Source organism: Callorhinus ursinus, unplaced genomic scaffold, assembly GCF_003265705.2.
Source record: "Callorhinus ursinus isolate GAN/ISIS: 27379988/994484 unplaced genomic scaffold, GSC_fseal_2.0 scaffold2, whole genome shotgun sequence".
NCBI classification, from domain to species: Eukaryota; Metazoa; Chordata; class Mammalia; order Carnivora; family Otariidae; genus Callorhinus; species Callorhinus ursinus.
In genome coordinates this window covers 70,067,784-70,091,644 of record NW_027397064.1, presented here as the reverse complement: position 1 = coordinate 70,091,644, position 23,861 = coordinate 70,067,784, and the positions used below count along the sequence as shown (strand labels likewise).

Sequence of the window (23,861 nt, the reverse complement as noted above, 5' to 3'; positions counted from 1 at the left end):
ACACAAGTCTCTTTATCTGGGGTAAATGTCCAGGAGTGCAACTGTTGGGTCATATGGTGGTTGCATGTTTAGCTTTTTTTAAAAGAAATTGCTCGAGGGGAGGGGGGTAGGGGGATGGGTTAGCCTGGTGATGGGTATTAAAGAGGGCACATTCTGCGTGGGAGCACTGGGTGTTATGCACAAACAATGAATCATGGAAAACTACATCAAAAACTAATGATGTAATGTATGGTGATTAACATAACAATAAAAATTATTTAAAAAAATAAAGGAGAATGGACAGTGAAAAAAAAAAAGAAATTACCCAACAGTTTTCGAGGGTGCTGTTTCATTTTATATTTCCATCGGCAATGTATGAGTGATTCAGTTTCTCCACATGCCACCTGATTTTGAATGGTAAGTTAAATATAGTTTCCCAGATAAATATTAGGACATTTTTTCCCCCTTTGCAGGTACCGATTCTTTGTCAACAAGCTTTAGGCCTCTAACATTCTGATTGGCTCTTAGGGGTAGGATGAGGGCGTGAAGAATTAGAAAGAAGATGAAGACCGATGAGGACACCATCTAATTTTAACCCCCAGTGACTGCTGTCTTATTTTGGGTTCCTGATGTCTTGTTTTAACCTGTTTCTATTGTAATTGTATCAGTAATCTCTTTCCCTTCAGGAGGTCTTTTCAAAGGCACTGAAAACCTTGAAGAGAGGCAAAAGAGGAGCTGTGAAAGCAAAAAAAGGCTTAGGAAGAGCTTTGAATCCACTGAAAGGTAGCAAGGCTTTAGCTACAGCTCACTAGGTAGTCAAATCAATCTTTACTAAGTAGGTGGTTTTTAGAGCAAATGCTCTAGGTAAGAGGTGACTTCGCTAATGAAGCCCAGTGGTTTAATTTCTCGTGATAATTACATTGTGCCCTATTTTCTCTCAGGCAGACATGACTCCTGTTAAAGCTACTGAAACATTGAGACATGACACACATGGAAGATAGAGCAAAAGTTTATATTTAAACATTTCTGCCCCAAATTTAAAATGTTCAGATCCTTAATAGACTTTTAGATAGAACTTCTAATTATTGTGTTAAAATCCCAAGACTAGTTTAAAAATTAGTTTTCTAAATGCAGGAATTCTGCTTTATGTACATTTTGTCTTGGAAACTATGTCTGTCTATTCTGCATCGCCTCTTAGGGGAAAGACCTCTCTCAGTTCTAGGAAATTGATTATCATCATCATCATCATCATCATCAATATTCCTCATCTGTTTCTGGATTGTGTTGTCTGATCATCAAAGGGAAAACAGCAAACTGATTTTGAAATAAAACCAAAGTTTCCATTTTGGCTAGGCTGTCCATATTTATGCTCCCCACCCCCACCACCTGGCTTAAACCGAATCTTTTGGTAGGTGTTATTCCCTGATTTATATTTCTTCAGATAAATATGCAACAGCAAAGGAGCTTGACTAGTGCTTGGTCTTACAGAAAATATTTATATGGGTTCAAGTTCACAATCTCATTAGTGTTGATCAGTACTATTTCACAGAATTGAAAGGATGGTTAGTTATTAGTAATGTAAGTAAGATTGTAGTGGCACTTGCAAAGAATCTGAGCAAGAATTTTTTAAAGGAGACATTTCCTTTAAATCAATACATTGTGTAATTAAGAATTTCCATATATTGATTTGCATAACGTGAGGCACACTTATATTTTATATATACTGTGATTTTTTTTCCTCTTTAACACAGGAGAAATATGTAACTCTGTAAATGGCTCCTGACTGCTTCTGTTTGAGAGAAGAACTGTCAATTTACCCCCAGATGAGCCTCTGAGAGCTTAATTGGAGTTATTATCTACTACTAAATCATCTTTAAGGCACTCTTCCTTTCATATTTGGCAAATGTGGGCATTCTGGACTCCTCTGATCAAGACTTTAGGTTGTTTTTCCAACCAAAGCGGCCCCGGGTAATGGGGAGGGAAAAGCATAGCTTATTGTCGACTAAATAAAAGTTAGCTTTTGTAGAGCACTTTCTAATTTCTGAAGCGCTGTTCACCTTATTTCGTTTAATCTTCCCAACAAACCCGTGAGGCAGAGATTCTATGCTCTCCTTCTTATTTCATAGATGAGAGGCCAGAGACTTGAAAAGACTAAACAAATTGCCAGGAATCACAAACAATAACTGCCAAAGTCAGGACCGGCATCTAGATTTTATAACTCTAGTGTCAGTGTCTTTTATACAACTTGTTGAGAAGAACGAAAGCACCACTCCCAAGGTGGCGAACATTAAAATGCATTTCTTATCCTCAAAGTTAACAGCACATTTCTTTTTAAGCCATCTTAACCAGACATTTATTGGAGGGATTACTACCTGATTGCATTACCTCACCCTTCCTAAACATGGGAAATTTCTCTTTCTCCCTATAGACCATTTCACCGTCAGAAGATTGAACTAAATCTATGTTTAAAATGTTAATCGATGGCTTGCCATCTTAAACAAAATTCTCCTGGGATTTTAGTTACGCCTATATTCTTAAAAGGAAATGTGAACCCCTGCATCTATTTCCCTATTTTCTTCCCTCAGTGGATTCCTTATAGGTTTAAATAATTCACTGCCTAGCCCCTTTTGGAGAAGTTTCTACAGTACTGGGAGGCCATGTGCTAGACCTGCAGAGGGGTTTATATGTCCCATTAGATGACTCTTAATTTGATTGCCTGGCTGTCTACAAATATGGCTTTTGATATCCCAAGACAAATGTCTGCCATTAGCCCACCTCTCCATGGTGTTGACACACGTGTGTGATCATGAATTGTTCTATACCCAGGAACTGTGTAGGGTATGCCATTTCATTGCTTTTCCCAACAGATTTCTAACTATCACCCAATTTATTTCAGTATTCCCCATGTCTTTAAAAATGCTTTTCCTCCCCAAAGTGTTAAAAGGGAAAGGAAGATTGAATGGACCAAAGGAGAATGCGTTATGTAAACTTTAAAAGACACTCCAAAATAGGCAAAAAGTGTTTGCGGGCTGAATTATTTTGAGTCTGGATTTCCTACCTTGCCTTAATTTTTTTTTTAGTTCCATCTCAGTTTTTGTATTTCATTCCTACACTGTTTTAAACATTTCACTTCTCACTATGTATTCTATACTACACATACCATAATAAACACTGGCTCTGATCCTAACTTAGGCTTGATTTAAAATAGAAGTACTTAATCTGAGCAAGGGGAAAAAAGCATACTAACACTCATGAGACACATTCTTTTCTCACGCCTTCTTCAGCCTATTGCCCTGGGCAGTAAATTTTACAGTAAAATAACCAGTTTATTATTTGCTGTTTTCTTTTGCTCTGCTGAGAAAAGCTACCATTGCTGGCAAACCGACAGAAAATTTTAAAATGGAATCCAATGTATTGCATATATGTTTGGTGAATGTGTTCGACATATAACATTAATGTGATCTATATTTGTCTTTCAATTATTTTTTTCAGCTGGAATCAACAGAAATGTAATGAGTGAGTTTTTTCAATTCAATGGGATGATCAGAAATGCTCTAAGGAATGCAAGAGGCGATTCTTGCTCTCCTCTCCCCCTAAAAATAAGAACAATCACTTAACAACTAACTAAAAATATCTTTTTTTAAAAAGGGAAAAGCAGATATTTAAAAAGCATTGAAATTTGTTTTTTGAACTTGTGCTCAGCTAATACTTCATATTTTTAGATTCTTAGAAAATGTTCAGTTTTCTCTTACAGACTTAATCTTAATGGATCCCCCCCTTTTCCCCCTCACACATGAATTCTGATTACTCTGTGTTTTTGGCCTTGTCTTCTATAAAATGTACCATTTTCACTCACAGCTTAAGACAGCTTTGAAGTTCTTAGTATGACATACTGTATGTAATGTTAGCTGTTTAAAGCTGGAGATCAGATTGTGCATAATAACATATGTAGTTTGGATTATGTAAACACTACAGGAAGAAGGGAAGACAGGGCCCTTCTGTGTACAAATTTCAGATTGCTAGCTGTATGTCTGTTTAGAATGTTAAATACTCCTAATTAGGCAGTGATGAAGTTACTTCTTTGGTGACTGTGACTTCTGGAATTATAAAGACAAGAATTTTTCAACTAAAAATAATTTAAAGATAATGCTGATAACGAACATATTTACTTTATGTGATTTTCTACTTGCTACTTTGGGAGCTTTGAGGATAGAGGGGGAAAAATGAATTTCATTGTCTTCAAAGTCCAGTTTAACTAAGCAATTTCATCAAAAGCTTGGAGAATATAGCTTGAAGGAGCCAAAGACAGAAGAATGTGATACAAATGATAAATGTCATCCACTATACATTTCACCCATTATAAAGAGGTCTGAAGCAGGGAATTGTACCAGTGTTTCCCTAGGATTGTTTCTTTTATATCTTAATATTTCAGATTAGTCAGACTACTGTGGAGTTTTTTTTGCCTTTGTTTCTGTCATTCTTTTATTTTTAAGGTTGCTGTCTGCCTTTTCATCTGTTGTTGAAAGATTGGTGCATTTCATTTTGAGAGACATTAAATAAAACATATCATCATATTTTTCAGCAATGAGACATTTCAGGGTGAAGAAATAGGTCAATACTTTTCAGTTTAATAAGTTTATATTTTATTGTAAATATTCATATCCTGCTTTGTTTGAGGAAGACTTCTGGCTGCTGATATGTTTACTGCTCAAATATCAGCACAATAATAATCAGGCCTTTGAAACTATGAAACTAAATCCAGCGAATTTCAGTCATTTTTCATTTACGTAGGAAGATTGTGTGGCATTTTGCTTCCTGTCCCTTTTCATAAGAACTCTAAATATGGACACTCCTCTCTGGGGGTATCTTTATATTGGGAAGCTCTGCATGAGGTTGAAATTTTTATGGGGAACATGTTTAAAACACAGTTAAAGGAGGGTTTGCCACAGCAAGGTTAGGGGTTGCCAATAAATCCATTTATTGCAACTTCTGTATTCCCAGCTCCAGACACACCATTGGGGTGACCCGTGCACAATTTCCGCAGGCCACAAAAGGCAGCAGCAGTCCTAGTTGCTCTTTCTGTGACCACGGCTGGTCCAAAAGGCTTCCGGTGTGGAGTGGGCTGAGCGCTCCCCTGGCTTGAATCGACTGCCTGGGATTCCTGCGGGGTGCTGGGGAACCCTATCCTGGCTTTCGCTCTGCTGGGAAATAACAAAACATTTTGGGAACTCGGGAATTTAATTTACTGCTACCAACCGAAACAATAACAACATCTTTGTCTCTCCCCCCTCCCCATACCTCCCTCCTCCCACCGACAGAAGCACGATGTTGACCCTCCGTGGATGTAGCATAGACAACACGCGATCAGCACGGAGCGGTAGGAAGAGGCTGTAGAACTGGGCCCTGGGGGACCCCCCCCCGGCGCCCCCCCCCCCCCCCCGCCCCGGGCAATCACCAGTCCCTGAACGTCCCTATTTCGCTTTCGGGAAGAAAAAGACAGCAGGGGAGATCCCCCTTACACCGTCCATCTCCCTTAGCTCATTCTTGCCCCAGAAAGTGAGTGGTGGAGTGTGTATGTGTATGCTGAGGAAGAGAAAATTCAAGAAAGCCACAAAATTCACCGTGAAGCATCCACCAAACTTCAGCTTAGTTAATTGCTCCCATATGTCTTCTTCGGCTGTTTTCCCAAAACGCGGCAAGGAGAGGACGCCGTGTCACTACACTGATTCTAAAGAGGTTGGAAAACTACCACTCATCTAATCCAGGCCCAGAGGGGCCCAGGCTCAGCCTCAGTAGATGAGCCCCCTTGGGGGGCGCTGGAGACCTGGCCCGGAAAGGTGGGGCGGGGAGGCGCTGCGCCCGCGCCCGGCGGAAAGTTCGCGCGCTGCGCCCCAGCGGGTCCCGGCAGACGCCGCAGCCCGGGGTGGGGAGGGGCGCGGGAGGCGCGGCCCGGGCGGGCGCGCGAGAGGAAGGTGCCTTCGGGAACACGCGCAAGGGCGGGGATTCGCGCTGCCAATGAGGCCCGGGTGTGGGCCGTGCGAGGCGGGGGGACGGGCCGGAGCGCAGCCTTCGCTGTGGCAGCTGCCGGAGCAGTGGCCGCGTCGGGAGCCGGAGGAGAGGCAGCCGCGGACCGTCGAGCTGGCCGCGCCCCGAGGCCCGGCCCTGGGGTGGGGAACCGCGCCGCGGAGTTGGAAACTTTCCCGGCAGGTAACTCCCGCCGCCCTGGCGCCGCCGCCGGCCTCCCCGTGTCCCGGGCAGGGCCAACTGCAGCGGTGCTGAGGGGAGGAGAGGGTCCCGCGGAGGAGGAGAGGGAGATGGGGAGAGTGGAAAGGCATGTGGGAAAGTTTCTGGAGCCTGCTTCCTCCCCCCACCGCCCCCCCGCCCTCGCTGGGCACACCCGGGAGCTTTCCGGGGATAGGCTTGGACATGTTGGGCGCCCGGGCCTTGGTCCTGCCGGCTCTGGAGAGTCGGCGCCTTCCCTTCGCGGTCCCCTCTGCGCCGGACTGAGTCGACCCCAGCAGAACTGGGGTGCGGGGGCACCGGGGAGGCGCGGTAGCACGCTCCAGTTTCGGGACCACCCCCGCCCGGCGCGCCTCCTCGCCCCCTTTCCCGCCTCCTCTATAGCTCGCGGGCTTGGCAAGGGCTTGGGCTGCGCCTGGTACCTGGGGCAGGGGAGGCGGAGGAGAAGCGCGCCAGGCACCGCGGGGTCCAGGGCGCCCCCGGAGTGTAGGGGAGCTTGGGTCGCGAAGTTGCCGGTTGAACTTAAGCGGGAGGGCGGAGTGGGGGATCTGGACTGAAAGTCTGTTGCTTCCCTTCCAAAACACAGCGATTAGCATATCCACGTTCTTTTTTTGGGCGGGGGAGGGTAGGGTTAGACATTGAGGGGGAGCTGGGAAAGACGATGATTGTATCAAGATTGTGAATTCCCCTGCTCTTGGATAGTGGAGAGTGGTCACTTTTGGGGGGCCTTATGTCTCACGTCTTACTGGAAGACTTTGGGGTGCGGGCGCTCAGCACTGGGGGTTTGGGGGGCTCCCCGCTTTGGTGCGGCAGCTTTCCGGAACGGCTGGCGAGGAAGGAAGCCCTAAGCATTGTGTGGCGTATTTGCAGACAGAAAGGTCTCGGGATCGGCAGTCTCAAAACTTACTTGACTTACTGTGTAAGGCTCCGGGAGAAAATGCGGCGGTGCCCAGGTAGAAATACCGCGCCGCGGCCAGGGGTTCGGAGCACGCTGGGCTCGGCCACAGTCTTCCCCTCCAGCCCAGTTTTGGCAGCCCGGGATCACTGTGCCTCTGGTGATGAGACTCGTATCGGTAGCGCTGTCCCTGCTGGAGTCAGCTAGGGGAGGGTAGGAGGGCACCTTCATCTTGAACTTGACCCTAGGAGCAGCGATGTCTGAGCGGGTTACAAGGTAAAGGCAAGCTGAATCTAACCGTGGGATGGGCCTCGAACTGTGGCACGGAAAGGAAGTGCCTGGTTCAGAATCTTTGAGAAAGGGTTTAGGACTGCTGAGGTCACCAACTCTGGAAATGCCAGACCACCAGACTGCAGAAGTTAATAATGTGTTTGGAGGGGGTCGGGATGGGAGAGGAAAGGAGAAATCTGGTTAGTTGGTATTCCTCTATAGTAGAAATGAGAAGAGTGTTCATCTCTACTTTCACCAAATCCGTTACCCTACTCTTGCCCGCCCCCTTCCTGGGTCATCTTTATTCCTGCCAGGCTGGCACTCCTGGGATGGGGGAGGGGAAGGAGAAGCAGCAGTTGTGAAGCTCCTCTGGCCGGCTTGGAGATATTTTAGATCGGCTACTAGGAAGATTCCTGGTTTTTAACAGCTGTTTCTTGATTGCTGGGAATGAGAGAATTTATGAGTGACTGATGGTCACTATGGTAGTAGTCTGAATGTTTTACTCATCTAATCTACTTTAAAGATCTCACGAGGGACCTTCCTGAGAATATGCCAGTTTCTGCAGTTTGTCGGCCAGAATGTTTGGTGGGTGTCAGTCAGACCTCGTGGTAAATATATCCTGGTGTACTGAGATGAAAAGTATGCAGGAATAAAGGAAATATGGTATCTGACATCCTTCAGGACTTCCTCCTAGCGTCGCTCCTGTTACCTGCCAAGTGAACTTGGTCCACGCTTCCGGACTGTTGTGATTTGACAATAAGGGATGGGAAATAGTGTCATCCATTTTAGAGGAGGCCGGAAAGTCCAGAAATAAATGTAAGGTTACTTTTTCATGACCCTGTCTTTCAGCTGTGATGCTGCAAACTTAACTTGCTGGGACTTGGAAGCAGCGTTTTTCTGCTTTCCTGGTTTAACCACCAGAATGTCCAAATTATCATAATTTGTGTCCATAGTGGAACTAAAGCATAACTGATTCATAGTCAGCCCTTTTCAGCTTCTCATAAGAGCCCGTCTGAAAAAAAAGAAATTCTTGTCTCTTTCACCACACACAATTTATTTGGTGCCATACTGGGTTTTTGATACTGGGTGACTGAGGGCACAATTTTGAAGACAATGAAATTATCTTGATTAAACTGTCCATTTTTAGGCAATATCCCCTTCAGAGTTGCTGATTAATTTTCTCCCAGGAAACGTTAAAACCAGTATCCCTGGGCTGGTAAAACTACAATCCATATTATAATGATACCTGCCACCATAGCTGGAGGTTAATGTTATGGCAATGTTTCTTTTAGACATTTCTAACCCAATTTTAAAGGTTTTGTCTAGGTTGGGTTGAAAGTGGGCTGTGAGCCTCACAGAGAAGTGGCTTTATTTTTATCTTTCTGATGAAAAGTTTAGCTTGTTACAGTAGTAAAGTTTACAAAGGCAAAATGAAGCAGAGGATGTGTGTGTGTGTGTGTGTGTGTGTGTATGTATGTGTGTATCTGTGTGTGCGCACTCATATTGCTGGGGAGGGATTCTAGTCTCTAGGATAACTTTGTTTGACTGTCTTTTACATGTGTATTTCAGTGGTAGAAAATTAGAACCTCCTCCCAACCAGTTTACAAAAGTGTTTTCTGTACAAGGCTCTAACACCTTTCCGGGCCTTGGTTTTCTCATCATTTTCATCTCTAAGATGAAATTATCTTTCAGTGCTAAACTTCTCGAAGAGGTGGAGAAATGTAGGAATTCTGTAACCGTGCCGTACTATTAGCACGGTGCTTTGGGGTTTGCAAAGGGCTTTACCCCTACATGTTTTAAACTGAGGCTGAGCCTGTTAGATCAGTTTACTGGGTGTCATCTATAAATGGTGAAGTTGAACTTGAACCTAGATGCTCTCATTCTTCCCGTCCCCACCCCCCTTTATTTATGGAGTCACCTGAGAATTGGCTAAAACTTGACAAACAGACATAATGTTAATATGTGGCAGTTTCTCATATTATTTCATTTATGGGTTATTCTGGTTTCAGAACCCTAGGGTTAACATCTATGCTTTGATGTCAGAGATTAAAAACAGATCAGTAATAATGGTAATAAAACTTTCTCCCCAAGAGAGCTTCAGAAATTCACATACCTCAAACTAATCATTTGTTTATTTTCAACTTCTCTTTTATTAAGTAGGCTTCAGGGTCTAGTGTGATTTATAGTACAGACTAGTAACCCAGACAGCATTCTTAAGGAAATCACTTCTCAAATCTGTATGTCTTTTTTTTTAAATTTTATTTTATTATGTTAATCACCATACATTACATCATTGGTTTTTGATGTAGTGTTCCATGATTCATTGTTTGCATATAACACCCAGTGCTCCATTCAATACATGCCCTCTTTAATACCCATCACCAGGCTAACCCATCCGCCCACCCCCCTCCCCTCTAGAACCCTCAGTTTGTTTCTCAGAGTCATTGTCTCTCATGGTTCGTCTCCCCCTCCGATTTCCCCTCTTCATTTTTCCCTTCCTACTATCTTCTTTTTTCTTTTTTAACATATAATGTATTATTTGTTTCAGAGGTACAGGTCTGTGATTCAGCAGTCTTAAACAATACACAGTGCTCACCATAGCACATACCCTCCCCAGTGTCTATCACCCAGCCACCCCATCACTCCCACCCCCCACCATTCCAGCAACCCTCAGTTTGTTTCCTGAGATTAAGAATTCCTCATCTGGAAGAAATGGATGCATTCCTAGAGATGTATAAACTACCAAAACTGAACCAGGAAGAAATAGAAAACCTGTAACCACTAAGGAAGTTGAAGCAGTCATCAAAAATCTCCCAACAAACAAGAGCCCAGGGCCAGATGGCTTCCCAGGGGAATTCTACCAGACATTTAAAGAATTAATACCTATTCTTCTGAAACTGTTCCAAAAAATTGAAATGGAAGGAAAACTTCCAAAATCTGTATGTCTTTTTGTAAAACGAGAAATGAACATATCATTTGCCTATCATCTTGGTATCTCTCAGTGAAATTACAAAGCCTGGATAAATGTCCCTTTTTTGGTGTCGTTGTTATTGGGCTCTTGCTACTAGTGTCTGAATAAGTCTAATTTTGCAGCACTTTCAGTGCTACATAAATTCTTTCCTGATGCTGTTTGTGTAACGGTAAAGAATAAGGAGTAGGCTGCAGGTGACCCATTTTCACTGTGACTCTAAATGTTTGTACTGTGTCCTGCTTGCCTATTTAAGAGCACTGAGTACAATTTGACACTCATCTGGAAGCTGGTATGGATTTTCTTTAAAAGGTTCTAAAATAAAATTATGTGCTAAGCTATAGGCCCTTTTATGTCTGAGTAGCCTGTCCATCTTTAGCTTTTTAAACTTATTCTCAGAAGACTGCCTCTTGAGAATATGAAGCAGTGGGGTTTAAACCTCAAAAACGAGTATGTACCCAGGATGTACTGATTGACTGGAAAGACTGCCATTTCCAGTTATGAGTAGAGAGAGCATGATGAAGCAGTATTTGCTAGTGACTCTGGGATACTTTGTTATCAGTGTACCAGAAGGGGACCAGAGCAGCAAAGCAGAAGAGCTTCTGGTTTTTTATTATCAGGAGACTGGATTTTCAATGATAGGGGAAGATTTTTGGTAAAGAAGGCTGTCAGGAAACATTATCTTGTGGAGAGTGAAAGGGGTTCTGGTTTGGTTTGGCTGTGGTATTGATGGCAGTTGCCCTTTCCCAGTAGATGTTGTCTTTAAGGGCTCTTGCAGGTATGTGTGATCAGGAAGAATATTCTGGAAAGAAGAGTCCCATAGGCAAGAATGTCAAGGACAAGAAAATTGTTGCAGAGGAATGGCATAGTCCCTGGATTTTAGCCCCTATGCACAGATTTTTGCCACAACCATGAAAGAATTTATTAGTAAATAGTCTTCCATCCGCAGCTAAACATAGATGTGAACCGAGTATGTTCAGTCATATAGCCCAGAGCAGTAGTGACTCACTGCCTGCCTTGCCCCACCCAGCACACCTAGGGTTACTTGCATACCGTGAACAGTGGCTTATTACCTCTTTGAGTCCGGGTGGGGGGTGGGGCAGTCTCTGAAAGACACTTGGTAATGCTCTTTTCATGCATATATACTCATGCAAAACGAGGATCTTTTATTACATGTGCTTTTGAAGAAATGTGAGAAAGGTTTGACATACAAGGGTACATATATTTGTACAGTTTAGAGTATAGTTTATACTTATGTGCTTTTTCCCCTCTGTCATATCAGCATATTCTTTTTTGGCACTGTTTTAATGGCTATTTGGTAAATCCATTACATACGTTACCATAACTTATTTAACCAGTCTATTTGGACGTTTAGGTGTGTTGAAAAGAAATATCTCTTAGGCTATCAGAGCCCTTTGGCTCCCAGATGTGATTTACTTATCATTAAATCACAGGGCCCAGCACACTGCCCCGCATAGGGGCACCTGGCTGCTGGTAGCTTCAAAACCTCCCATCATCAAGAAACTGACTCTTTGCTCTTAGTTCCAATTTGGGAAAACCCTAGAGAGAACCCGGATTGGCCTGATGCCAACCAAAGGAGAGTTACGGTTGGCAGTCTCCATTAGACCCATAAGATGGGACTGTGGGGAGACAAAGTGTCCTACAAAGAAGGGGGTTATTGTTAATGGAAGAGGGAGGGAGCTGGCTAAACAAAAAGAGCTAGCTGTTTAATGCAGGATATGTTTCTAAAAGTGGTATTGCTGGTCATAACAACATACCAGTGTACCAGAGGGTAGGAACATTTTTAATGCTCCTGTGATGTACACCCCACAGTTTTCTGTGGGGATTTGAATTGCTGCATATACAGGTACTTGTATAACAGGATATTGAACTACTGCAAAAAAGTTGGGAATTGGTCATTATTATGTATCCCATTATACTCCCATCTCTTTGCCGTGCTTTATTCTAAATTACTTGGGGTTAGTGACATCAATTATTAATGTTTATTGAGCGCTTGCTTACCCTGAACTAGATGTTTAAATTAAAAAAAAAAAAATCTGTGGAAATGAAACGGTATATTTTTTTTCTTCCCGCATTGTCTTGTGTGCATAGAGTGTTATACCAGGGATGGTTAGTTGCCCAAACCATAGCATTCCGCATCCTGGTCCCCTTTGCTTCTTGTGGTTTAAGCCAACTACTGTTTAGGGGCGCCTGGGTGGCTCAGTCATTAAGCGTCTGCCTTCGGCTCAGGTCATGATCCCAGGGTCCTGGGATTGAGCCCCGCATTGGGCTCCCTGCTCTGCGGGGAGCCTGCTTCTCCCTCTCCCACTCCCCCTGCTTATGTTCCTGTTCTTGCTGTCTCTCTCTCTGTCGAATAAATAAATAAAATCTTAAAAAAAAAAAAATAAACCAACTACTGTTTAGTTGATCGGGATTCAGAAATTGGAGCTGGGCTCAGCTGGCTGGTTTTTCTGCCTGGGCCTAGGCTCACTCACACTCTAGTGGTTACATGATTCTTTATGAGGGCCATTGCTATAATAATTTCCACATTAGTTGGTATCATAATCTTTGATTAGTTTTCCATTGGCCATGCACTTCAGGGTAAGTTGGGTATGTCCTTTGCCCTAGGGAATGAATCTTGATTAAGTCAAGTCAACTTTAGTAATACCATACCTCCTGCTAGTGACTGGTTAATGAATATTTACGTGACAACTATTAGGTAGTACCATATTGGGAACCGGAAGTTGTCAGCAAAATAGAACAGGTTGATACTCTGAGGATCACAGAGTACAAAGATGGATGTGCCTAAGAATACAGTGACATTTTCCAGCTGCTGAATTAACTAACCCTGAAACCACTGTGACTCAGAACAACTTTATTATTGTTTGAGGCAGTTATCTCCAAATGGAGTATGCTAGACCATCCAGTCTGGGAAGGAAGGAACTATTAGAACTTTATCTAGGAAAAAAAGCTTTACGAATACTTAATAGATGCTTGACACTGGTTGGTATATCTGAAAGTCTCCTGTTACTTATGTTACCTGAGAAATGAGTGGGCATTTTACAACCTGGTGGAATTGCCAATGGTACTCTCATTCTTATTCTTGCCTTTGGTGAACTCTATCCCTGTAAATGGGTTTATGAATTATATTATCTATTTCTGAGTAAGCTGACTCCCACAAAATGGGCAAGTGGCTTAAGATTCCTCCAAAGAAAGCTTAATGATAATGATGTAAGTTTACAGGCTCAAGAAGGTGTCTTATTAAGGAGATGAGAAAATGACTTTTTTTATTGTTATTTTTTAAAGATTTTATTTATTTTAGAGGGAGAAAGTAGAGCTGAGGCAGGGCGGAGTAGCAGAGGGGGAGGGGGAGGATCTCCAACAGACTCCCCACAGAGACTGTCGCGGGGCTCCATCCCAGGACCCGGAGATCATGACCTGAGCTGGAACCAAGAGTTGGAAGCTTAACTGACTGAGCCGCCCAGGTGCGCTGAGGAAATGACTTTTAACTCAGATTAGTAAATTGGCACAAAAATTGTGTATGGATTTGTATTAATAAAAAAACCTTAAGAATACTGTTTGCATCATTCTTGTTCTTTACAAACTTTTTAATGGATTTTTATTTATTTAAAGATTTTTATTTGTCAGAGAGAGAGAGAGAGAGAGAGAGAGAGAGAGCACAAGCAGGGGGAGGGGCAGAGGGAGAGGGAGAAGAAGGCTCCCCACTGAGCAGGGAGCCCGATGTGGGACTTGATCCCAGGACCCCGGGATCATGACCTGAGCCGAAGGCAGACGCTTAACTGACTGAGCCACCCAGGCGTCCCTAATGGATTTTTTTTTTTAAAGATTGTATTTATTTATTTGAGAGAGAAAGAATGAAAGAGAACTGGAGCTGGGTCAGGGGTAGAGGGAGAGGCAGGCTCCCTGATGAGCAGGGAGCCCTATATGGGACTTGATCCCGGGACTTCAGGATCATGACTTGAACCAAAGGCAGACGCTTAACCGACTGAGCCACCCAGGCGCCCTAATGGATGTTTTATAATGTACACACTATATTGGTATATACATATAATTCGTAACTCCAGTGTTTTAATTATGTATAAACTATATGCAATTTATAACATGTTGGGGGTACCTGTTTAATTTTTTTGAGTAAAAAAAGACCAAAAAGTTTTGAGACCCTGTTTTCGTGTCACTTGTAGTTATGTGATTTTTGTTACTTGTAGTTGAAAGCACAGCTGATTCAGGGACAGATAAGAGCCATGGCTGTTCCCCTTTTATTCATAGCTTTCAAGATTCTCCATGATCTGGTTCATTACTTTGTTTTCCAGACCCAGTTGTCTCCTGTGTGTCTCTGCAAATGCCACTCAGCTCCTGCCCATTCCTTAACTGTCACATTCTTTGTATCAATTTTGCCTCTGGGGAGGCCATTCTCCCCATCTCCCACTACATTTTCTTTTCTTTCTTTCTTTCTTTCTTTTTTTTTTTAAGATTTTATTTATTTATTTGAGAGAGAGAGCACATGAGCAGGGGGTGGGGTGCAGAGGAAGAGGGAGAAGCAGACTCCCCGCTGAGCAGGGAGCCCAACATGGGGCTGGATCCCAGGACCCCGAGATCATGACCCAAGCTGAAGGCAGATGTTTAACCTATAGAGCCACCCAGGTGCCCCCCCACCATGTTTTCATTGTCCTTCAAGGCCTAGCTCAAATATTGCTTTGTTATTAACAGTTTTCTCATCTTCCCCTTCTGCATTTACATGGTTAGTTCCTTCTGTTTAATCCCCCCAGCACATTACTTGTACAATTGCAATGTTTTTTTCTTTTTTTAAAGATTTATTTATTTATTTTGAAAGAGTGAGAATGAGAGAGAGAGAGAGAGCACATGAGAGGGGGGAGGGTCAGAGGGAGAAGCAGACTCCCTGCTGAGCAGGGAGCCCGATGCGGGACTCGATCCCGGGACTCCAGGATCATGACCTGAGCCGAAGGCAGTCGCTTAACCAACTGAGCCACCCAGGCGCCCCAATGTTTTTTTCTTTTTGCCTTTTATTATTAAGTTACTGGCCAGCTTACTTTGCCTATGGGTTGTAGGCTTTTTTTTTTTTTTTTTCCTTTCCTTTTGTAAGTAAGCTCCATGCCCAGTGTGGGGCTTGAACTCAAAACACCGAGATCAAGAGTTGCATCACATGGTCTACGGACTAAGCCAGCCAGGCACCCTGGGTTGTAGTCTTCTTGATGGTTGGGGTCCTGTCTTGCCTTTGTCAGTTTTTTAAATTGCTTGTTTCCCTTTCCTGGGAGAAAAGGGAGGCAGGCAGAGCCCACAGTTGTTAAATTCAACTCTGTGGCAGACGGGGTGGTGGTGGGGGAGTTCCTCTCTTCCAGCCCTCAATAACCTTAGGAGGTAGAGTGTTACATATGCATATGAGGGATCTGAGGTCAAGGAATGTACATGGTCAAGACACGATCCAGGATCCAAACCCAGGGCGTTTTTATTCCAAAGTTTTTTTTGTCTGCCCTCACATGTGTTGTCCACAGTTAGACATTGTTCTCCTTTCATGTGGGAACACTGACATGGGTACACATGGGAAACTCTGTAGGCTGATGCTGCAGAAACATCACCAGACAATACTAGGCAAGTGCAGTCAGTTCAAAGGAGAGTCTCTTACCCTGTGGAGTAAAGACAAGGCCTGGAGGATGGGTTGTATGAAGCTCTAAATGCCTGTGGACAGTTAGCTGTCTGCAAGTAGCACCAAGCAAAATCATGGGGGGACTCCCATGGTAAGAGTCTGGCCTGAGTGTCTCCACTGGGAGACAGGAGGTGATGGACTTTACATGGCTCAGCTGAATCGAATTACATATGCCATTATTTTCTCCACGCTAAGGATAATTGAGGGTTGACAAGTTGTTCGCTTTTAAGTTGAGCCATGTTAGATATATGCTATCATGATGGAAAACAGACATCTCTCTAGGGTTTTGAGGGTCAAATGACAGAATGTCTATGAAAGGGTTTTGAATGTTATAAATTGCCTCCTAGATGCAAGGGAGACATCAAATTTTATTGTTTCCTTAAAGCAGTGACTTCTTGCTCAAATATCTTTGTTAGCCATTTTTGTCTTCTTTTAAGTGTATTCCCAAAGAGTTTTTAAGTGTTGAGGCTTCTAAATGGAATAGGACACATTTTTTACTCAAATGAATTGCAGATATTATTCGAAAGCTTGCTTTTATACTTTTAGCCATGTAGTAGATAGAATTTGTGATAAGGTCAGTCTGTCTCGGGATCTAATTGTTCAGGTATCCAAAAGACCCTTTTATAATAATGGGACCACTTCTGGTACATAAAGATGGGAATTTGGGGGACTTTGAGGTAAATTGTTAGAAGCCTTTGAGTACTACCTGAAAGACTATCAAAGAGTTTTGATTTCAGGTTTTGTTTAGTTTTGTGTTTTGTTACAGTACCTTATTCTGAGAAGTCATTGGAGAGGGTTTGAGGAGCCTTTGAAACTATCTCAGGGAAGTTTTGAAATTGAAAACATGGTGTGGTTTGACAACTTATGAATTTGAAATCTTTTCCATTGTGGATTTCAAAGGAAATGGATTCGAGTAAGTAAAATTTAACTCCACTGAGGGAAATTTTGCAGTGGCAATGTTGTCTTATACAAAGAGTTTGACTTAGAAATTAAAACATGTTTACTTAGAGAGTCAGCGTATACCTATTGATAGATGCAAATACAGAAAAAGGGAGAGGTTCCTAAGTTGCAGATAGATGCAGTTGTGAATATTTTATTATTCAGGGTTCTTGGAGCATGTATGTGACTTAAGAGAGCCTTATTTCAGAGTGAGTTTAGCTAGAGAAGGCAGCAGTTCCCAAAGGGGGTTCCATGGAAACTGATTATCAGGAAATTAGTAGATGTTATGCAGTGAAAAAAGGCTCTATGTTCAAATAAGTGGGAAGATCTGGGTTAACCAAAGTAAAATAGGTATTTTTCTTTTTAACTGCAAGACTTTTGAGCACCGTTATTTCTAATCATGAATCTCATTGGAGGGAAACAAAGTTTTAAGCATTTCCCAAATACATTGAATTGTAGAAACTTTCTTTTGCAAAGCATCTTTGCCAGAGAACAGTGTTGGGTTTAATTTGCTGAAGTATTTTATTTTATTTTTTCCAAGGTTAAAGAAAATTTTTTTTTTTTTAAATAATCTCTACACCCACTATGGGGCTCGAACCTAGAACCCTGAGATCAAGAGTCTCACTGCTCCGCTGACTGACCCAGTCAGGTGCCCCTAATTTACTGAAATATTTTCAAGCAAAGCCCAGACATCCTGACAAACTTTAGTATGCATTTCTAGCTAAGGACTTAAAAAAAACCCCACCACTTCATTATCACTTTTAATAAAATTAACAGTGATTTCTTAATGTCATCTAATTGTCCCCCAGATGGCATTTGTCATCATTTCTGTTTTCTTGGAACCGGGATTCAGTCAAGGGTTTCATATTAGCACTGTGGGTTTTTGTTGATTTTGTCTCTTTAGTCTTTTTAAATGTAGAAAAATGCTATCTCACCACTCCTTCCATCTCCTTTCTGACTTTTAGGAGAGATCTTGTAGGATGTCCCGTATCTGAATTTGTTTCCTTGTGGTATTGTTTACCTTGTCCTTTGTCCTCTGTATTTTCTAGAAATTAGAGGTTAGATCTCAAGGCCTGGTTTAAATTCAGGTTAAATATTTTGGTCAAGAACAGGTTCTAGACTATGCTTTTCCCTATGATTTGGGAATAGACATTGTAATTTTAGTAATTTATATATGTATAAATGCTATATATATATGTAGTGGCTTAGAGTTCATTTGGAAATTAATTTTATTAGTATAACAAGGGAGGACAAGCTTAATTTTTTCCAGTTGTGGTTGGAAACATGGTGTTATTCTGAATAGTTGGCCTGGTTAAATGGTTATAATTTTTCAGTATATCTTAACATTATAAACCATGTCCCTACTGGGTAAAGTGGTTTAAGCATTAAACATTTTTGGTGGTTGAATTTTATTCAGAATGACAGGGTATCGGGACACCTGGTTGGCTCAGTCAGTTGAGTGTCTGCCTTCGGCTCAGGTCATGATCCCAGCGTCCTGGGACCAAGTCCCGCATTGGGCTCCTTGCTTAGCAGGGAGCCTGCTTCTCCCTCTGCCTGCTGCTCCCCCTGCTTGTACTCTCTCTCTGACAAATAAATGAAAATCTGAAAAAAAAAAAAAAAGAATGACAGGGTATCTGAGTTGTTATTGTAAAACACTATAAAGATTTATTCTAAGCACATTAACTTAGGAATATGCATTCTACCTCTATTGGATAAATTTTAACAATATTTTTCTGATAAATGCTTATGCTAATTTGAAGTACAGTTACAAATCTAAGCACACCCTCAGAGTCGTAATTTTATATGTACATTGTCTTGGAAACTCAGACATGTAAATAAAATTCCTATTGTAGCTGACTTTGCTTATTTAATTTGATATTTAAGTTTTTTTCCCTTGATATCCTTCCAAGTACTTGTATGTCTGGGAAAAATTAAACTCAAAGAAATTTTGTGTGTCTTAATGAAGAATAGCATGGTGTATATAAAGTAGCTTTGTGGGGCGCCTGGGTGGCTCAGATGGTTAAGCATCTGCCTTCGGCTCAGGTCATGATCCCAGGGTCCTGGGATTGAGTTCCGCATCGGGCTCCCTGCTCAGTGCAGAGCCTGCTTCTCCCTCTCCCTCTGTCATTCCCTCTGCTTGTGCTCTCTGGCTCTCTCTCTCTGTCAAATAAATAAATAAAATCTTTAAAAAAAAAAAGTAGCTTTGTGTGATGAATGGTAGCTGTCATAGGTAGTTCCCAGCACATTCTTGATTTAATCCCTTAGAGGGCAGGAATACTAGTCTCTATATCAAAATTTCCTTGTGAATAATAAGGCACCTTGGATAGTAAGTACTTTGGAACTATAGTAGTAAACTAAAAATATATACACAGTGCTCTCTTTTTTTCCTCCTCTTTTAAAAATACAAATATATAGGTTTTAGTGAAACAAGCATGATCTTTGAAGCCTGGTGAACTGTGGTTTTGTGTGTGATTCTGGGCAGTTTACTTGACCTCTTTTTCTCTGTAAAATGGGGGTAGTAATCCTGTTTCATAGGCTTCATGCCAAGACTGAAGGTGAGAGCCCATATAAAATGCTTCACGCTGGGGTGCCTGGGTGACTCAGTTGTTAAGCGTCTGCCTTTGGCTCAGGTCATGATCCCATGATCCCCCTTGATCTTGGGATCGAGTCCCACGTGGGGCTCTTCGCTTGGCGGGAAGCCTGCTTCTCCCTCTCCCACTCCCCCTGCTCGTGTTCCCTCTCCCGCAGTGTTTCTCTCTGTCAAATAAATAAATAAAATCTTTAAAAAAAACAAAAACAAAAACACTTCGCTCATCACTTGTGATGAGCGCCAAGTGATGTATGGAAGTGCAGAATCCCTGTATTGTACACTTGAAACTAATATAACATGCTCTGTTAACTGGAATTAAAAACTTAAAAAAACAAATAAATGCTTAGCATGGTGCTTGGCTCATAGGTGGCAAAACACATCTTCTTCTTCCTTCTTCTTCTCTTAACCATGTTTTTAAGCTCCACTTTCTGAATCAGTAATTGAATGGAAGTTTTTGTTCTGAGTGTTTTTATTATTTTTATTTATTTATTTATTTATTTATTTATTTATTTTGTTCTGAATGTTTTTAAAATTGCTAATTTTAAGGTACCTCTTATGGAAGTCCAAATAAGACCTTGATCTCAAGATAATCTGTATAGTTAGTTGGTTGTTTATATTAAAACAATTAGATGTTTATATGAAATGTTTTGAACAAACAAGTGGGACATTTCTAGATGGTAATTTATAAAGAAGGAACCAGAGAAAAAGGCTATTTCATTATTGGCATGAGGATATTGCTAACAAACTGGTTTTAAATGAAAATCAGTGTTGTACAAATCCATTTATTTACTAAGGATTGTGAGAACATGAGAAGCTCTGCAAACTTCAGTAGATTTTCACTTGAGTGTGGTTTAGAATAATATACTTTATTTTCCTTAGGTGAAGTAAGCCTGTAGTGCCGTACTCCAGTAATGCGTGTGTGTTTATGAACAGGGTATTGCCAGCCAGCAGAGCAGTCTTCCTGCAGAGGAGAGGGGTCAGTGCTTCCCTGAAGGGCTTCAGAGCTTCACAGTGGGGAGGAGGGGAGTTTCTCCTTCCTGGCCTATTCCCTGTTAAAGACTCATGTAAAGGGAGAATTACTCTATCCTAAGTTTCGAGTGGGAGAAGTCAAGGAACATGTTTTGGAAGCTGCTTAAATAGACATTTATGGGGCTTGGCTCCTTGGCAATTTGGGTAAACCAGGAAGAAAGTGTGCTCTTCCAATCAGCTGTGTCTCAGTCTTGGGACGTGTGGCTTTGTTAATGGCTTGTGCAGGAACAGGTCCCAGGAAGACAAGGGCGCATGCTGCTCTCTGCCCAGGCAGCACCTGTTCTTTGAGAATGAACCTGATTCCCTAAGGGCACTCAAGTCCCGTGCACTTGAGCTTGTTACACTTTTTCCCCTACCATTAAGTAACAGTTTTGTTTATCCCTTCCTTTCTGAAATGTTTTCTTTAGGCAAGAGGGACTCCTTAAGCTGTCCAGCTCCACGTACCGAAAGTCAAGCCAGAATCAGAGAGCGAGATTTCCCTCTCCCATCGTGGAAAAAGGGAGAGGATGTCATTTTTAGAGGGATAGTGATTGCGTTCTAAGCAGACAGAACTTATAAGGACATTTCACCTTCACAGGACTTTTTTCCTTCGTTTAAGAGCCATCTTTGCTATCTCAAGGAATATAATATCCTTATGGGTTTTAGAAGTAAAAAGTGACCATGAAGGTGTGAACTGTTTGACAGATGAGACACTGTTTTCATTTGGTGGAAGTCTTGCAGTAATTTTTCCTTTTTTTTTTTTTTTTAAGATTTTATTTATTTTTTTAGAGAGGGAGGGAGTACACAAAGGGGGGGGAGGCAGGGAGACAAGCCGAGGGAGAGGGAGAAGCAGACTCCCCCTGAGCAGGGAGCCCAATGTGGGGCTTGATCCCAGGACCCTGGGACCATGACCTGAGCCGAAGACAGACGCTTAACTGACTGATCCACCCAGGTGTCCCTAATTTTTCCAACAAATACTACTTGAGGGCTGTCACTGTGCCCTTCTGAGGTTGAGGCCCCACTCTGTGCCTCAATCGGAGGAGACAAGTGCGTACATAGTACAAATGAGAGAAGGCAGGGGTGCAGCGGGAGAGTAGAGAAGGACTGGCAGGAGGAGGAGGAGGAGGAGGAAGAGAAGCAGGAAGCGGAGGGGTTGGTGGCTGGGGAGGACTTCTGGGAGGGGTGAAGGATGCGTTGCACTTTGCCAGGCGGGGAAGAGGGGGAGGGGCTTTTTGTGAAAGGAGCACTAGCAGCAGAGGCAAGGAGGCGTGGAAATACAAGTCATGTTTGGGGTATTGTTACTAGAACAGATGGTGCTTGGCATTTGGGTGCAGTGGCAGGGAGGAAAGAGCCAGATTGCAAAAGGCCTTGCATGCTAGGCTAAGAAGTATGGACTTGATCCTGTAAAGCAAGTGATAGCTGTCAAAGGTTTCAGGGAGATGATGTGATCAGAGCGGTGTTTCGGAGAAAGGCTTAGGTGACGGTGGTTTGGAGGAGAGACTGGCTCGGGGACAGATGGGCGGTAGGGCTCTCTGTTATGAGGCTTTTGAAGTAGGTCAGGTGAGAGATGATGTTTGGGGCCTGCGTTAGTGGGAGGAAGAGAACTAATGTCCGTTCAGTACCTTTTGTTGTGCATTTTGGGTGCATTCGCTCATGTCATTGTTGCAGAGCACTTTTCATAGAACGCTGTTGAGCATTTTGCAGAGAAGGAAAGGGGCTCAAAGTAACCTGGCTCCGCCAAGATTTGCACTCGCGTTGACAGTCCTGTGCCACCATGCTTTTACAACAGAGGGAATGAGAACACAAGAAAGGGTGAGCATGGGAGATGATTTTTGCAGCAGAGTGGAAGCTTCTTCCAGAACAGAGAAGGACTGCTTAGCTGCTGACTCAAGGTAGAGGGCAAGGCTGTTTCCAGGCGGGCAGCAAGGTGTGCACAATGGGTGATACCCATGACCAAGGCCTCACTGAGGAGGGGAGGGGCAGGGTTTGGGGCTCCTCAGGGATACCCATTTGGAAATTCCCTATGGCCGGTTGGAAATTTGGTTCTTGAAGCACTTCCTAGCCTCCCTGTAGGAGCTCCTTGAAGTCCTTTGGGTAGGCTTGGACTAGAACGTCTGTAGGAGGAGATGGGTAATGAGCCTTCCTCCTGGAGCCCCCAGTCCTAAATGGTGCTATAGTGCACTTAATCCAAAGGACCCTTTCCAGACCCTGCCTGTTGGTGTTCCAGTTGGTTTGGAGTGAGGGTTGGCAATCTGCGTTTCTATCAAGAGCCTGGGATCCCGGACTGAGCCAGGCAAGTCGCAACAGGATCCGACTATTCAGAATGTTTGGCTCTGTGTGGCCTAGGCTGTCTTTTCATTTCACTTTTTTCGGGGGGGGCTTTCAATAGCTTCTTAAACGATATGATGTTGACCTCTGGTAAGAACCAACACCTTGGAAAATTGCTTGTTTTTAGGGACGTTCATACATTCATATTTAATTTTGTCAAAGTTGTTTTTTAGTTGTTTGGATTAAATACTCAAAAGTAGCAAACCCCTCCCCCCCATTAGGTTTTTTTTTTTTTTTTTGCCTTTTAAGTGGACTTTTGGAGCAAGAGATTTCTAGGGAAATTAGATTATGAGTATTTTCCTTGCTTATGAAAAAGAGGTTGGAGGAGGGAACCTGGCAGGTGGAGAGTGAGGAATAATGAACTGGGGCTCTTGGTTTGCCTGCGGATGGCCTAGGTGGTCACAGATCAGAAAGTCACACTGAATGTGGGCCTAATATACAGCATGGTGACTGCATTCACGATGCTATATTATGTGTTTGAAATTGTTAAGAAAGTAGATCTTAGGGCACCTGGGTGGCTCAGTCAGCCTTAAGTATCTGCCTTTGGCTCAGGATCCCGGGATCAAGTCCCACATTAGGCTCCCTGCTCAGCAGGGAGTCTCCTTCTCCCTCTGCCGCTCCTTTCTGCTTGTGCGCGGATGCTCTCTCTCTCAAATAAAGAAATAAATTCTTTAAAAAAAATTAAAAAAAAAAGATCTTTTATCAGCACACACATAGAGAAATGTCAATTCTATGAGGGGATGGAGATGTTAACCTTATTGTGGTAATCATTTTGCAATATGTATGTGTGTGTGTACACACACACACACACACACACACACATCACATCATCACAACTGTATACCGTAAACTTGCATATATAAGTCAATGATATTTCAATAAAGCTGGGAAAAAAGTTCACTGAAAAGTACTCAACTCTTTGAAATCTGGGCTTTAAACCCTATCAACCAACTGGTCATTA

The 23,861-nt window shown here is 42.7% G+C and overlaps 1 protein-coding gene across 11 annotated transcripts in view; it reads left to right on the top strand.

Moving 5' to 3' along the window:
- Positions 1–6,034: 6,034 nt before the first annotated feature.
- TANC1 (tetratricopeptide repeat, ankyrin repeat and coiled-coil containing 1) overlaps positions 6,035–23,861 on the top strand; it is a 230,094-nt gene continuing 212,267 nt past the window's right edge. For 10 of the 11 annotated variants that reach the window (XM_073883708.1, XM_073883759.1, XM_073883757.1 and 7 more), the window contains exon 1: positions 6,037–6,186. The gene's annotated coding sequence lies outside the window, so the exon portion shown is untranslated. Of the gene's footprint in view, positions 6,187–23,861 lie in introns of all 11 variants that reach the window. The other variant, XM_073883696.1, reaches the window with a different exon arrangement.